Genomic DNA, 17,847 nt, shown 5'->3' with positions numbered 1-17,847 from the left:
AGGGTCCTTTTTGCATTGTAGACAAGCCTGCCTTTAATCACCATTTTACGTAAAACTTTTTTAACACTTAAAAAAAAAGTGTTAAGCAGAATGCTGTCTCATTAACTACCTCTAAAATTGTGGCTCCTATTAAAAGCAGTATCATGTGTTTCCTGTGGGGAAACCACTGGGTAGGTTTCTTTTTCTGAATGCTACAAAACCTTATTATCAAGGACTATAAAGAGAAAATTTCTTATCTTGATAATTCTGCACTTAAAAATTTCCATTGAAATCTAACACTGCATACTTGTGCAGTTTTGGGTGGAGTTTTCTGTGCTGCACACTTTGAGATAGCAGAGCAGTCCCTGTGTACTTAGCAGAGAGAAAACAAAACAGATGCCACTTCATTCAAAACCAGAATACAGAAATAAAGTGTGGCTTTTCCATTGACTTTACTAGATTTTATTTTCTGTTCAGATAGACATTGTATCCTGAGAGGTAGTCTTTAGTGATTTTTCTTTCAATAGCTACAATAAGAATGAATTTCCTATTAAAGTGCTATAATCCATTTACCCAGTTTTAGGATTTTTTTAGCTTCCTCTTGACACACTTACACAAGAGTGTGGGAAAATTCTTTTCCCTGGGCAGCCAAAGGCCTGGCCCTGCAACTACTCTTGTGAGACATCCTAGAGAAGCCAGCAGGCTCCACTCTGTGCTTGATAGCAAGCTTACAACTCTATCAGTCTTGACCAAAGTGCAAGAGGAATTTGTGAGCAAAATAGCAACCTTAAAATACTGAGCTTGCTCTCTTGAAAGTTTCTTGGGACTACCACAAACATGTCCATGTGGCTCTGTTGGAGCTAGTGTAAAAAACCCAGACTCGTGTGCACGTGGCCTGAAGCCTTGTGGAGAATCACCCTGAACAATCTAAGTCCCTTGCTATGGCCTGAGCTGATAAACTGGCTGCTCACTTGTCCTCACAGCTGAAGTGATGAAGCTGACTCCTGCTCTTGTGTCCTTAGCCACAAAGATACTCCTGATCTTGATTCCTGGAGTGTGTCCTTAGCCAGCTTAGCCTGCATAGTGGACTTCCTCACCATGGCTAAGAGAATGTCAGAAGTTTGTCCTCTGTGTTCCAATGAGTTAAACTGTTCTACCTTGAGTGTTCCCAGCCACAAATCTGAATGAAAATAGCCCTTACTTTGGGTAAAACAGCTCCTGCGCTCTACTGAGTGACTGGCGTTGCAGGCAATGAATTGTAACTCAGGGGGCTGTCTCTGCATTTGAACACTGTCTCTTCCACCACTTTTTGAAGCCTGGGTTATCACAGAATGGTTCATGTTGGCCTGTCCTTCTGGGCACAAGAAAAGTTCTGAGCTCTTTAAAATCTGATGGAGACATAGTCTAGGCTGTCTTGTCGAGAGTCCTTATTAGAAGTCAGACTCTGGTGTATACATGAATGCTCCCACCTCACTTTGCCATGACATTGCAAGTGAAAGCACTTGAACTACCTGGTTTTCTCCTCTGAAATCCTTCCTGAATTTTATCTAGAAGGACACTATTTCCCTCACATGACGCAGTTGCCAGAGGGAAGTAGGAGAACCACTGAACTGGAAGTAAAGTGCACATGTCTGACAAATCAGAAAGAGTGACAAGGAAACAATAAAATTTATGAGCCTGCCTCAATCTGTGATTTCAAAAATTTGCTGGTAAGCCAAGGTATCTCTGTAGTGCATCTTAATGACTGCTTAGATCTAATTAGAATGTGTACAGGTTGAGAAAAAGATTTTAAATAATAACTGTGAAGCTAAGCTAAGCCTTGAAAAGTGGTCACTGATGCATTGGAGTAATGAATTTGAACTGAACCACTTAACTACTGAACCTTTCAACTTAATAGTGTTGTGGTTACATCTCTATTCTATTTAAAGAACTTTCTGGTAAGCAGACAAAAGTGCTCATCTTGCCACATTCACGGCTGTTAAGACATTGTTTTCTTACTACTTCCTGTTGAGCAGCACATTTGGGCACAACAAAGGGTACACTGCTTCTCTTGTAGTTTAAACTGTCAGACTTGTTAGCATTTACAGAAAATTAGAACACAGGTGCATGAAAAATGACTGTCTTGTCCCACAAAATGTTGAAAGCCTATGAAGTGACTGTCCTACACTGGCATGTACATTTTGGTGTTTCTCAGAGGCCAAAGCAAGTAGTGTTCCAGGAGTTTTCTTTGAGCACGGGAGTCTTGGATTAGCATGTCTGTGTGAAGCAGGCAGGGCAGAGGCAGAACTTCTGTGTGAGAGATGAAAAATGCAGGCATGGACCCCTTTAGGTATTGTTGGTGGCCTTATTCTGTCATGCACAAATGCTGCAGCTGCTAAGGGAGGACTATGATTTGGAACTAGATGATCTTTAATGTTCCTTCCAAACCAAACCATTCTGTGATTCTATGACAAATTTTTCCAAGAGAATTTTCCCAAGAGAAATTTCACAGCACATTTCACAAAGCTTGGTGGTTAACAGGACCGTATTCTTTCAAAAGTCTGGCATTGCCAAAACACTGATAGGCTCTAAAAAAGCTCTGTTGTGGCTACCTTGACCTAGCAAAATAATCTCATTACTTTGATTTTGTTTTGTTTATAATCTAGGCTACTAAAGTTCTTTTTATTCATGTTCTGTCCTTAATAACTCTTATTTTGAGTTTGGCTAAGAAAGGTGTTTTTCTCTTTTATGGAACGTGTTCCTTAGGAGCCTTTTCTGTCTTCTTTATTGTGTGTGTGCAGCTCCCACTTCCATAGCTAATGACTAGGAAAGAGTTGCTCTGTGTGCTATTATTGGTGCCAAAAAATTCTTGCTGGGTTGCTTAGTCAGTGCTTTATTTGTAGCACTATCCAGGGATGAAGAAATATTTGCCTGAGTGGATTTTCTCTTTTTATAACCTAAAGAACAAAATTACTTAATATTTGAAGGTGATGGCCAATTGTGTGATTTGCTTGCTGTTTAGAGATTTTTGTTCAGGTAACTGTGAGGTAATTGATGTGTAAAATAAGATGCACACCCTTCTACATCACCACTGATGTTCATGTGGATGTAGGTTCAGTTTTCCATGTCAGATATGGCCAGGGGGAGCAAAGACCTCGTAGCTAAGATGGGAGTTGAATGACTTCAAAGCAGCCAGCAGTGCTATCCCTCTGTGTGAGCACTGCAGAAATAGATGGCATTTCATCTTGAAAACTGGCTGTCACTTTAGCAGAATGTGTGCCATAGCTATGTAATTCATAGAACACTCCTTAGGTTCTGCAGCTGCTGAAAAGAAAGATTCTTCTCAATTGAGCACAGGAACTTGATGGCAATCCCTTCAAGCGGAGGAGGCAGGTAGATCAAGCCATTTCCCAACCTTTCCTGCACCTCCCTAATAAAGAGGCAGCATGGTTTTAAGTAATTATAGGGGTTAGAGAGGAAAAGGAAGGTGGATTAAATGCTGTACCCACACCTCAGTGAGGGAACAAGAAAAGTACCAGTGTGCCTGAAGCTTGAAAGCGAAGTAAGAGAAGCAACAGAATAGTGTTTGATCTTTGTGCACTGAGCTTTAGTTTCTTCTCAGTACATAAATAAATGCATGCTTTAAACTATTCATCTTTGCTGTGACTCAAGTATCCCAGATAAAGCATTGGTTTCAAACATTGCTCTACCTTTTACTTGAAGTGAAACATTTTTTAGGAGTTAGAGCACCATTGAGAGCATAAATTATTTTCTGTCACTTTTGAAAACAATTATCCATTTTAGCTGAACAGTCAGAGGCTGGGTTTTTTCAGTTACTTGGGGAGAAAAAAATGTGGCAAAGGCTGACTCTTCTGGTTTGTGGCTTTCTCCTACTGAATGTTTTTATTCTGTGTTTCAAACCATGTACATACATACTTTACACAGTCACTTTGGATGGACAGTTCACAGAGGGTCACTGGATCACACAGAGATGACAGGTTCTGATGTGCTTTGCACTAGTTTCCTGGAGTCATGCTCAGCTCAGTACCAATAGCAAAACTGTGGTGTGCAAAGAAAAGCTGGAATCTTGTCCATATGTACATGACTGGTTTTCTTTTAACCATTGTTAACTTCCAGTATACATCGAAAGTTTGCAGTGATAACACTGTTGAACAAACATGCAATTTTGATATCAAAACCCAGAGTTTCTTTCTCCATAACTGGAGGCTAAGGAGGTTCTTTTAAAGAAACTGTTGATAGCTTCTTTTTTTTTTCTGTTGGGAGGAAAAAGCTCTGAGGCCACATTAAGTTTTCGATGTCACTGGTTAAATGTATAACTGGGTGCACGATTCATACCTTAATGCAGTGACTTAAAGCTAATCTTTTGCACTGCTATCATATAATGGAGTTCTGTATTTTAATGTGCCTGCTTATTTTAGGCAATGAAATCCAGAGACAAGCCATACAAAAAAGAATCTACTGAAGTGCTTTTTAAAGCCTGGTATTATTACAGGACTGTCTGTCTTTGAAACATACAAAACTCGTCATAAAGTGAAACCAATAAACACTGTGCACCATACAGAGCATGATCATACACCCAGCCCTGAATTAGAATGCACTACTTACCCAGCAGCAGCTCTGTGAGCTTGTTTAAAGCCATGATGGAAGGGTGATACCCAGTGAGGAATGCAGGTTGGATTCTGAGTGCAGGTAATTACACACAGTTTTCTTCACACACTTACTGGAGTAACTTTTTTCTCTTTATGCAAACAGATCTGTGGTGTATATACACAGAGTCTTGGCTCTGCATTTCCTTTATTTGCATTACTGTATTTGCAAGTTCAGGTCTCCAGTGGCTTGCTGAGAGCATTAATTCACGTCTAATTTAGCACTCGAGAAATCTGAAGATTTAATGCATTTATATATAAACATGTGCAGGTTTTCAGGAAGGGCACTGTACTAGTACTTCTACAATTCCTGGGGTGAGGCAGTTCCTACCCTACCTAACAAGCTTGTGGTTTATAGCATGAGTTATTGTATCAACTCAGTAATATTTCCCTGTGGCTGTAGAGAGCCTGACAAAGTAACTATGAAATACTACCTGTAGTTCTCACTTTGACACCAGTGCTTTTAAAGATAACATATGGATGATTTAGATGGTTAGTTTTCAGGTTTGGAGAGGCAAAGGAGGGAGCAGAGCATTGTTATCAGGCATCTTGCTAGTGTCTGGCTGGTAGTACAATTACCGCCCTTTTACGTCTCCGCTTTTCTGGTTTTCTGGTGTTTTGGTGTTTCTGGTGTGACACCTGCTGCTTTGAGCATCCTGGTGCTGTGGTGGGTGAGGGACTCCCTCTGGGCTGAACAGCTGGCACTTTGCTATGGGCAGGCTGCATTCTGAGCAGTGTCTTGCCTGACATGGCTTCCTTCCCTAGCTGCAGAGCAGAGCTGGAGTGTCTCCCCTGCACTGATACACAGAGGAAAGCTCTGATGACAGTAAGCATTTGATGGGAGATGGTTGGGAAAGGTTGTCTTACCTCAGATGAGAGACCTGACAGCCCTAATAGGAAAAAGAACAGAGCCTTGGCTGCATGCATGAGCCTTTAGCAACACATCACTGACGTCTCCTAACAGGAGGTGGAGGGGAGCGCGAGCAAATCTTTTAAACCTAGAAAATACTAACCAAGTAGTGAGGTGTCACCTATGAAACTAGCATTTCTCAGAGGCAACTAGTTTCTTCAGAGGTCAAAGAGCTCCTATCTAACTTCAGCATTATTTTGTACAGATCAGCCCTATCCTTCCCTGCCCTCACCAGCACAATGAGGCTGCCCATTAATTGGCAGCTGCCTTGCTGTAGCTCAGAGATGAGGATGTTTGTTATCCTGGAGTGGAATCAATACCTGTGTTGCTTTATATCCAACGCCTGTGATTTTTGGCAAGCATAATGACTTTTCTACTAGCTTAACCCTAACTAAGATTTAATTAGAGGATTTTAAAATGGTAAATACATCCATCTGTCCTGTGCAAAGACTTTCTTATGATGATAAGCTGAGCAGCCAGAGCATCAGATCCTTCCAGCAGACATCTGTGTTAATTTGGAGAGCTTTTTAAGCTCATTTCTTTCTGGTCAGCTCTGTTCTGCATTATCTTTCTACCTTTAAGAATAGAACATGTCCCATGCCCTCAGCAGGAGCTAGAATCTTCCCAGTGCCAGTAAATTCTAATACACTTTTGTTACCATTTCCTCTTCCCTTCTCTGTTTAAAGAGTGTTTTATCTAGAAAGAGCAGAGCATGGACTGTAAACAAACCAATATTTATGTTCAGTAAACATCAGGTCAAGATACATAATTTGGTTTACCACAGCAGGGTGACATTTCTGAGAGAGGTGTTTAAGGTACAGAAAGGGATTTTCTGGGCTATCAGATACATGACTTCTGTCAGGAGAAAAATGTTTGTGTTGCTTCATTAGAATAACAAATGAAAAAGCAGAGTGCACTGAGTGCCAAAGCTGTATTTATCTTCATGCCATATTCAGCGCTTTCTCAAGGCAAATGTTCTAGCTCAGAAAGAAATTGTGAAAATGCAGACTGAGACAGCAAGTTACAAAGTCTCTGTGCATGCTTTTCAGCAGCACATTTTGAATTTTCCTTTGCTCTCAGGAAATTCCTTGGGTTATGGATACTTGAATTTAACAATGACTCTATTACATCAAAGGTTGAATGGGATCATGAGTCTTATTGGAAAGGACAACTGGCCGATACTGCAGGGAAAGGAAGGCAAGATTCAAGATGAGAAAGAGGTAAAAAATAAAGATATGTGAGTGAAAAACACAGAGCAGGACTCTAATCAATTCAGTAAAGGATAGATAACAAAGGCCCCCTGATATGAACCATATTTCATTAAAGTAGCCAGAGGCATTGAGTCTCAGATGATGGTGCTAAGCTCTGTGGTGGAGCTCTTGGACAGCATCCTTCCTGAAATCTTTGGGAGCCCTGCTACAAGACCAAAAGTGAGCCCTTACATAAGGGTTGTGCCAGGTCAGGGGTAATGTGCCAGGTAATGGAGATGTAAACCTTATCCATTTATGTGAAAAAAGTGCAAGTGTTGAATCTTGCCACTACATCCTTCTTCCCCTCACCTACTCTAAGGAAATACTGTGCCTCCTGCCAAGGAAACAGAGCAGGCTCTACACAAAGGCAAAAAGAGTAACAACAAACAAACAACAAAAAAAAGAGGGGCTTCTCTGGGTTTAAAAAGGGAACAACTGTGGAGGAGTTAATTCTTCAGGAAGTCTTACTTTTCTCTGTGTGGTTTGCTGTGGGTTACCTTCGGTGCCAGAAATTTAAAGACTCAGTCTCAGGCCTCTGAGGAATAATACCTCCTGACCAGGTGTGTAATGGAATTAAGGCAGCAGTACAGGTGGCAGGTACCCCCCTGAGATTTTGGGATTTTTTTGGGTGGGGGTGAAATATTTGGCTCATTTTGTTGATTAGCTTGTTTCCCCTCTGGTGGGGAAACTGATGGACAATTCAAAGACATAGCAGTGTATTGCTACCTCAGTGGTGTCAGTGCCACTTTTTGAGGTTTGTGGTCTTACCACTGTTGTTCTGGACTGGCTGCATTTTGCAATATTCTTAATAAATTTACATCATTTCGTACAACACATTGTCTTTACAGCAACTTCTAGAGCCAGACTTAAGAGCCTTGAAGAAAAATAATGCTGTTTTTAGAAGTCTGGAGACTTAAAAGGCAACTCAGAAAAGACAGAGTTCTGCTCGGTACTGCACCATTTATAGCACTTTCATGTAAATGTGCCAGTTTCCTTGATTTATGTGTATGTATATTTGGGGTTATTTTCTTCCTATTATCCCAGAAATTGATTCTCTTTCGTCATGCCCCTGAGTCTATTTACAGACGGCTTGATATTCCATCACCAGCCTGAGTTACAGTGAATACAGTGGAACAAATGCCCAGATGCTCCATTTCCAGAGTAAGGAAAGGGCATTTGTGCCTGCCTTTGGAGATGAGCACAGCTGGTTTTGCTGCTGGATAGATCATGCATGTCTCTGTTTTGGATATCAGCAAATGGGATGGTATTTGTGCTGCTTTTCTAGGATGTGTCCTCCCTCATTCTGCACTTTGAAATTTTATCTGAATGTGACTGTTTGCAGTGTTTCGGATTCTGAGAAGCCTAATAGGAGTAAGTGGTGTTACAGAAGTGGCAGAGTGGTTTCCATGCACCTCCAATGCGCTAAATTTGTATGCTGGCTGTAAACACTGTGCACCCACAAGCACTTGTGAGAGAGAGGTGCTGTCCCTCTGGTGCTCAGGACAACCATGGACAGAAGCCTGGTGAGACTCCTTCAGAAGCACTTACAAAAGGATCACATTAGTATTTACCAAGTGGTAGCCTTCCAGAAAGACACAAAAATCCTATATGTTCTCTGCTTCCTTTGGTTATTTACCATGACAGATAATTCTAAAGTTCCTGACTGAACCCATTGAGCACTAATATGATTATTGTCCAGCCACTTTAGAGGGAAGAAGGTCTGGCAATTTGAGCAGATGAAGAAGGGTGTGTGGAAAAAGCACTTAGAGATTTCAGCCCGGGGCATAAAAGCACTGTGCTTAGAAGTGACCTCTGAGAGAATATGAAGAGCACCATCTACTGATGCAGAAGAAAATGAACCATTTGTATACAAAGCCTTTTTTTTACTTTTCCTTCTCCTTAGACAAGTGGTTGGTGGCTATCTGAATGCAGACTTTAACCTGGATTTTGATTGTCTTTAGCAAGATATTATAACTATTGACTCCCTTTGCTAGTGGTGCTGATAGAGGGTGTGTTTGTACATGGTCTGCTCTGACCCTCAGCAATCCTCAGAGAAGGGGCCTCATTAGCACCCTTGATGTGCATAGATATGCATGCCAAATACATCAGCTGCCTGTCTAATCCTTATTGTCATGGCAGTTGCTTTCAGTATCAGCTTAGAAAAGCGTGTTGAGCTGCCACAGACCATCGTGGTCTCCTTCCAGTGCCAACTCCCCTCAGATGAGAGCTGAATCATTTGTGATTTATGTGCACCACGCTTGGAACATTACACAACCTTTAGGCATTTGGCACTGTCATGGTTTGCTGTGCATGGGAGTGGATCATGAAGGTTCTGTTGCTGTCAGCTCTTAGGCAGACCATGCTGTGTTCACCTGAGAAATTTGGAATAATTTTTAAATGAAAATGCACTTTTTGTTCCTCTGGATCTCAGTCAGCCCAATCTGCCCCCTCTTCTAAGGAGGACTAACTCTATCTTCAGTCTTGTTTCCTCATCACTGACTAGTGCTTCATCATCAGGTCCTCTTTTTCAGTGTTAGATTGGGCATGAAGTTGCATCATTCAGAATCTCAAGTTAGTTAATTTAAGTTACCCTCTGACAGGAACGACTGGACCTGCACAAATATCCGTGTCTCAGATGTTGCAATCTTTCTATCCTGTTACTGCCTGATGATGTATGAGGAGGGAGCACAGTCTTGCTTCCTATTTTACAGAAGCACAAGGCTCCCTCTTCTGTTGTACACCAGCACCACTTAGTGCTGAGATGTTCCAGAGGTCACTAATAGAAAAATATGATATATATGATCATATTCAATTTCTAAGTGAAACCCTCATTTGTGAGGCTTTGTGTTAGCACCTAACTATTTTTTGCTGTCTTTGCTTTTTCTTCTCTGCCTACCTCCATTTCATAGAAATTATAGCATCTTTTCCTACTGGAGCAGTGTATTTGCAAGTACACAGCTTATTCACTTGAGTCTAGGGTACAACTCATGTCTTGGGCCACCCCTTCCCAGCCATCAGCCAGTCAGTTCTAAAATTACACATCCAGACACCGCTGCAGTTACAAATTTAAAGATTCTGGGTGTTCTGCATTTCTAAGTTTTGTAAAATCTAGTGGATATTAACAGATTGAATAAAGTCAGAATACTAACAAGGGGAAGAGAATCTTAGAACTGATTATTCGTTTGGTGAAAAAAACACAAAAGTGATCTTCAGGATAGTGAAGTGCTATCAGCTTGGAGTTGGTTGTAGTTTGTTTTTTTTTTTCCATCCATTAATCAGCTGATTTAGTAGAGGGATTTTCTTCTTACCTTGTTTTGCAGAAACTGAACAATCTGCCAAGTTTAGTTTAGTGCAGATGATTACAGAGAGGGGCAAGGATCTTTTTACCTGCTTGTGTCCATTATCTCTGAACCGAATGAAAAAATATCTGTAACAATAGTATCATCTTGTTTCCTAGGAGGGAAAGGGACAAGTAAAACACTGAACTCTTCTGAACATGCTCTTCCTAATGTCAGAGGGATCTGACAGAGCTAGGATTAGGGCCTAAATACCTTCATCTAGCATGAAAATTCATCAAGCTGAGGAAAGCACTGGCTCTTTTTATTTCACTGTGAAGGGAAATACGTTCAAGAATACTGAATAATTTATTATGGAACAGCCCTTATGCTTATATAATTATTTATTTACACCTGGTTTTGACTATCGTCATACTCTCCGTTTTTCATACAAGAGTTGGGAAGTGTGGAGATTCAACAGTGTAAAGTTTCTAAGTTTGTCACAGTTATCTGGAAAAACCTGCTGTGCAAAAGCATCATTTGCTTGCTCTATGCTTTATTTAGGCCATTTTCTTATTTTATTGTAAGACTTTATTGCAGATTCCTGTTCACTCAGCAAGTGAAATGAAAGAACACTTTGTTGTTTCTTTTTTCTGTACTAAATAATTTGGTGGTAGTAACTGATTTGTCTTGTAAAGAAAATGAAATGGACAATTGGTAAGAGTTTTCACAGCTAGAAGAATTGAATGTTTCACAACAAAATATATTTAGGACCAGAAACTGATCTTCAGATTGGATATAAGATTTTATGATCTATAATTTTTTTACAATGAGTAGTGCAGCTATTGGTATCTTTGCATATTAACTAGGAAAAGCTAATTATATAGTTCAATTTTTAGAACTGTTTAATTATCCTAAAAAATGTGTGTAGGTAAAAAAAAACAACAAAACAAACCACATTTGGGGGGGTGCTCTTTTGCTTTGTGTCTTTTTTCAGGTTTGAAGCCCAGGCAGATGTTGCAGCAAAGGTGATGTTTCAGGCACAGCAGTGTGAAATAATCTACTTCTTGATAGTTCTCTTCTGTAAAATTCAAGGGTTTGGTCTTAAACTGCAAGGAAAGCTTTTACCTGTAAGATTTAACACTCCAACAAAGTGAGGCTAAACAGAAATACAAAAGTGTTCTAGCTGTGTATTTGTCATTTGTTCCCTGCCAATGGTTTGCAAAACTTAAAATGTTGTCTTGAAACTTGAACTTTCTCTAATAATTACTTTTTTTTTATTATAATCTACTCCTGGGAAGTTTAGGGAACAAGTAGGATACTGAGACCTTTTGTGTCATCTTGGAAAACCAAGATGTTGCTTGTTTGTTTTGTAGTAATTCTAACACTGCTATGGATATTTGCCTTTGTATCTAGGGCCAAAAATGTCTGGATAAAAAGAGCCCTATCTCAAGGAATTCCCAGTTGCTGCCACACATGAAGTTTGTGGAAGACTCACTGCACTGCCTGTGCAGGCACGAAGTCAGGAGGGCGAACAGTGGGTGCCCCAGGAGGCGAAGCAGAGATGAAATCCTGCATCTGGAGTTAAAAACTGACCTAAGAGCTGATCACTGGCAGCATGGGGGGCAGGTCCCTAGTGCCTGCCCATGCTTTGGATCACTGGCAGCATGGGGGGCAGGTCCCTAGTGCCTGCCCATGCTTTGGATCAGTAGCAGCACAGGGGGTGGGTCCCCATAACCTGCCCAGGTTTTGCTTACCTAAATAAGATACCTAACTTAGCCTGTATCATCCACTGAGCATTAAACATTGCCACCTCTTCCTGAGCCACTGTGGGGACACAGGCCTGACCTCTGCCTTGTGTGTGCCCTGTGGGGTCAATTTGAGCTTCCCATGGGGGCCTGGACTGGCACAGCCCCGTCAGAGCCCAGTCCAGGGCAGGCTGGAAGCGCAGGTGCTGCAGGGGACACAGCAGGGCTCTGCCAGAGGTGAGTCCCTGGTGCCATTTGCATCTCATGGCTTGCACTAATGACCTTTACAGATGTGTATACCCTAGGTAAAGCCACTCTCTTGTGGTGTCAAACTCAACATTAGCCAATTTTATATTTACCCAATGACTGTATGAATGGCAATATGCACCTTTTTCTGTTTGAATAACTCATCTAGAAAGCACACAATTGGAGGTGGTAACATTCACTGCATGAGTTTTCCTCAAAAATGTCGTTTTAAATGAGATCTAAAATTTTCATTAAAATTGTTTTGATGTTTCATTTTGGAATTCAAGTATTCAAGTATTTCTTAAATAAGTTCTTGAATCTCCTCTTTCAGAACCATGTCACCATGTATTTCTTCCCTTAAAAAATGTGGATATGTAGTACATAGTTTTCAGAAACTCATTTTAAATGGTTGACTTTTTGTCCCCTTTGGGGTCAAAACTTTTCAAAACCTAGGACTCATTCAAAGGACAAAATGTATTGTAGCTATGACTAGTCAGACTAATGTGTCACCACAGTGTAACATGTTCTTCTGAGTTTATTACCAAAACAACTTTTATTACATTGGGTCTGCTAAGGAAAATGAGAACACTAAATGGAGCAAAGACTGAAGAGACAGGAAGCTATGAAACAAAAATATACATATATGTAAGGGAATTGGGAAAATACGTGGCAAGGAACAGTAATTAGGGCAACAAGACGTATTGCCAAACAAATAATAGAACTGAAGACACCTGAATAAAAGGGGACACTTTTATAACAACAGAAGACCTTGAAGCAAAAGGTTTGTTATCACTGTTGAAATGAGACACGAAAATATGTAGGGAGAGAGAACTGTGGTGAATTCATAAAGGAAGGAAGGTGAGTGGAAGAAGAAAAGGAAATGGAAAAAAGCTTGATGCTTTAAGCAGGTTCAAACCAGATCTTCAGGGGCTGGAAAGTTTCCATCCCTTAATGCAGCAAGCACGTAGGGTAGCTGGTTAGCACCTGTGAGATGTGAAGTGACTTGCTGAGGACTTCAGTCAACTGGTGTCTGCTGCCTCTCCACTGTTCCAGATGCTGCCCACCTCTGCATGCTAATAAATCCCAACAAGCCTGAGGTTCCCCTAATGGAAGAAGCTTTTATGGGGACATTAAATAATGTGCATAGCAGTCAGTGCCCCGAGAAAAGCTCTGCAACTCTCCATGGGCAGGAACAGTGTCTTGGAAAGCACAGAGGGATTACTGAACACAACTAGGCAAATTAAAGGAATTAGACAGTGTTTTAGAAGATGAATGCCAAAGGTATGACAAAAGGTCATTGACCTTTCATGATATGCAGCCCTTGTCAGCAGCACTGCTGCACGGTGAATTATCCTTTCTTCATGTTGCTTGCCTGACTGGCTGATAAGCCCATTTGAACCCTTGCAATCCAATCCAATACAATCCACTATACCCTCTTCAAATCTTAATTCTGTCCCCTACTCCTACCCCGTTTCAGCTACATAAGAAATAAGTGAGGCTAAAGCCTATATTTAATTTTCATGCACAAATTAAAGGTAAGATGACTATACTGTGAAGACTCCTTGTATTAGTAGGTGAGCTGTCTTTTTGATAGCAAAAGCAGCATGTGGCTGAAGATGTGGTGTCCTGGAAAATTAATTTCCACAGGAGGGTCTTGGCAGCAGGGTTCCAGGCTCCATATTAAGATCTCTCAGCCAGTGTCCTGGACCTTAGTCTTTCACCTTTTAATTCCTGTGTAATTTAGTTCAAGGAAGACAAGAGCTGAGAAATCAGCTCCCTTCTGAAGGTCTGGAAGAAAACAATTGCAAGAGCTCCAAGTAAATCGAGATCAAACTCATTTAGCAGCAGCTACACAAAAAATGTAAAGACTTGTTTGGTGGGTTAGTAAAATAACTGCTGGAGCAAATACCAGCAACAGCTATATAGAGAAGGGTTATAATGGCAATTCTAGGCTAAAAAAGGGATTTAATTCACAAGTCCTTCACTGCTGGGATTCTGAGGACATGTGAATCCCGCTTCCTCCTTCACCCACAATTTTGAATGACAGTTTGTAATGAAGAAGTAAGCTGGCTTATGGTAAAGAGAGCTGGCTCCAGGAGGTCTGGTGACAGGAGACCCCAAATGGCTAGAGCAGGGTAGAGTAGAGCAAACAACTCCTGCCTTCAGTGAGGTATTTTGAATTCAGGAAAGGTGGGATGTGATCCCCTGAAATACTAAATATTGAATTCAGGCCAGGTGGTATAATCTAAGATGAACTCAGCCATTACGATATCTCATCATTTTGTCACTTCCCATAACCCAGGACTTAAACATGGCTTAAATATTCTTAAAATAGTTCTGTATGTTCTTTGCAGCTACATGCCAGCTCTGCTCTTCTTGGATCTAGCACTTGCCTCATTACTGTGCTGCTGTAAGAGGGAAACACGAAGAGCAAACTTGCTTTTATTGTCAAGTGAAGCTGAAACGCTGCTGCAGTTGGAGAACCCTTGGGTTTGCTGCTAGAGTTTGTCTGAAGCCTACGGATATGTGCAAAAGGGATGGCATTCAAATGCCATGAATAGCACAAACCCAGGTAAATCCCAGGGTTTGCACAGATCCATTACCCAAGCAGTGACAAAGTTTGGAATTTCTTTGACTGAAGGAAATGGCTGGTTTATCTACTCTGCTCCCTTTTTGCTTTGCAAGAAATAGCTGTCTTGTAACTGGGAATATAAGTAGGTAACACAACTAATTTCCTCCTGTGTCATCTTCTATTCCTCTTCATGCAAGGTTGTCCAAAGAAGAATTGAAAACCTGGATCCCTACTCAGTATGCACATATCCTTGCTTTTTTGAACATCCAGTTTTTGGAAGCTACTTCAACACACAAGTAGCTTAAAAATCTACCTTAAAACAGAAATTAGCTTACAAGCCAGACAGGTATGTCTATGGTTTTGGGGTTTCTTTTTTTCTCATTTCTGGCAAAACTACTGCAAATTGGGGAATGCCACTGTATTGAAAAGGACTGTGAAAAATACTTGGTTTTGATGATCATCTGTCTCCAAAATGAAAAAGTCCCATTTCAATATTTTTGCCTACATTTTAAACTCTGGTGCAAAATAACTTTATTTCAAAGTTTTTGTGTGCTATGGACTAAAAGTTATTAATGTTTTGGGGAAGCTTCCTTGGACTGAAAAGCAACATGAATATTTTCTTCATATTTGCTTACATTTTTATGGCACTTAGGTTTTTGAAAGTCTTCCTGTCCTAAATTGTAAAATTATAGAGTCATTTGGGTTGGAAGAAATTTGGTTTAAAGGTTACCCAATCCAGCACCCCCTGCAGTAATCAGGGATATCTTCAACTAGATCAGATTGCTCAGAGCCTTGTCCCACCTGACTGTGGACACTTAGAGGGATGGGGCATCTACCACTACTCTGGGCAACCGGCTCCAGTGTTTTGCACACACAAAACAGTGTTGTGAAATGCAGTTCCGTGCAGATTTTTCTTCTCAGCAGTTTGTTCATGCCAGCAACACACGGTTGTTTTACCTGTTAACTTCAAATCTTCACACCTGAGGTGTTCAGTAATTCCTGCATACTAATGGTATCATGGTTTAACCCCACTGGTAACTAGTACCAGTTACAGACATAATTATGAGGTTGGTCCATGGGCACTGAGTATTTCTCTGGGGTTTATAGCTGTTTCTAAGAGCACTGATATTTTCATAGAGGTAAGTAAATATTGTTTGAAGTCCAGTGAAAAAACCTGGCATCTAATCAACAGTGTTAATGAATGAAGGCATATTGAAAGCCAGCATCCAGATAAGTATCTGACATGAGTGGTAAGTCTAAAAAATATACTGCTGTGAAACGTGCCCACTGGATCAGCTGAGTGGTCAGTACAGCATGCAAATAATATTTGCTTGAGGTCCTCATCTTAGGATTTCATATTTTGATTAAAAAGAAAAATTATTGGTGGCTTGCTAAGATAATTTGAATTAAAGCACTTAATGCTTATTAAAGCACTTAAAAGGGAAAGACAATTTCTTTTTTCTTCAGGCCAAAGAATAAAACCCATGAAATATACAAAAAACTTCTAAGGATCAACATTTGGAATAAAGTTAGTCCCTTTACATTCATAAGACTTGGGGATTGCCTTTATTCCAGGCAACTGAAATCCTCTGTTGGCTCTGAGACTGGCTTGCAAGTTGCTACACGAAATTAAATTTTAAAGCTCTCAAGAAAAAAAACCAAGCAAGGCTTATGCTACTTGTATTTAAGTAAATAACCAGTAGGTTTTTCAAAGTAAAATGCACTGTGTCTTTAAGTTTCCTGGCAAGGTACAGGAAGAATAGAAGGAGAACATAATAAAATATTTTTTTTTTTAATTCAGGGTCATTCATCTTTCACTCTTGGTACTCAGTCTTCTAATATTCATATAGTCTTCTAATATTGATATCCATGTATAATAAGGAATCTCTTGGTGGCTGTAAATGTGATCTGGCAGATGATTTTCTTTGAAGCTGGAAAGAACATGAAGGAAACCTGCAGGTATTTCATGCATTATTTTAGAGTTGCATTGGTAAATGTACACATTAAAAGACTGGAGTTAGATTTCCTTGTTATTAAGTTATGTTTATATTTTAGGCAAGGATGTTAAAATTACTGAGATGCCAGAAAGACTAAAGCTGTCTCAAAAACTAGTTGTATACATAAGTAACTATCAGTATTACATTGCTTGCCAAACATTACTACAAAAATATGAAAATAGGAATAAAGGACAAATCTTTTATATATTCAAAATATCGCACAAACTACCCATGTAACAACTTTGTACTTAGTGTTCTGGACTAATATTCCTTTGCCTATATGCTTATGTGTATATGAGTGTGTAAACATTGCTTCGTGTCCCAGTTCTCACTGTCAGGCCCCCAGAATAATTCAGCAGTTTACAGGCATAATTACTGTAATATTTATGTAAGTTCTTGTCATTTTACAATTTATTGTTTTTTCTGCCCAGTAGGCTCCTTTCTTTGAGGGCAGAAAGGATTCTGAAGGAGGGACTATATTTATCTGTGGTTGGAAAGTGTCAGACACATAGTGGGTAGAGCAAAAAATGAACTGTTAACAGGTAAGTCCTTTATCTTCTGGCCTTATACTAAGTAAAGGTTTGGGCCTCATGCAGTTCATAGGAAATATCTATTAATCCATTTTAAAGCAATCTTCTTTCAGGAAAGCATGAAGCTGAAGTACCTTCTACTTACCTTTGTCTTCTTCAGCAGCATAGCTACATAGCCTATAAATGGTACCTCTTATTCCCCTCATGTTTAAACATTGCCTAAAGTTTCAATATACTAATTTCCAAACCCGTTCATCTGAGTCGTTGTTCCCTCTCCAGCACTTAGAATGCAAATGCTGTGAAAGTGTTGCATTAGAAAGTGCTAATTAGCTCAACATGAAACATGAAAAGAGTGTAGGTAGGTTATCTCCATCAACCTACTAAATTTTTTCCTAATAACTTTCTCATTAATTTAGAAATACATTTTCTAGTCTCTCATGGCTGTTGAATGAGTCCTACAATAGTTAAATAATATGAAAAGACTGAATGCTTTGCAGCTCTCTAAATGGCCACTTGAAGTTATTTAAATCTTACAGCTGCTTTTCTTAGATAATATCTTCTGATAATTAAACTATGCCTTTTGAAAGTTCATCTTTCTTCCTTTTGAATATAAAAGGAGATCAAAACAGAGTATTTCATGGGAACACAGTAAAGTCTTAAATTACGGAAAGTTCCTGCCTCCCATGAATAAACC

Source organism: Poecile atricapillus, chromosome 1 (genome assembly GCF_030490865.1).
Source record: "Poecile atricapillus isolate bPoeAtr1 chromosome 1, bPoeAtr1.hap1, whole genome shotgun sequence".
NCBI classification, from domain to species: domain Eukaryota; kingdom Metazoa; phylum Chordata; class Aves; order Passeriformes; family Paridae; genus Poecile; species Poecile atricapillus.
This window is presented reverse-complemented; position numbering follows the sequence as displayed.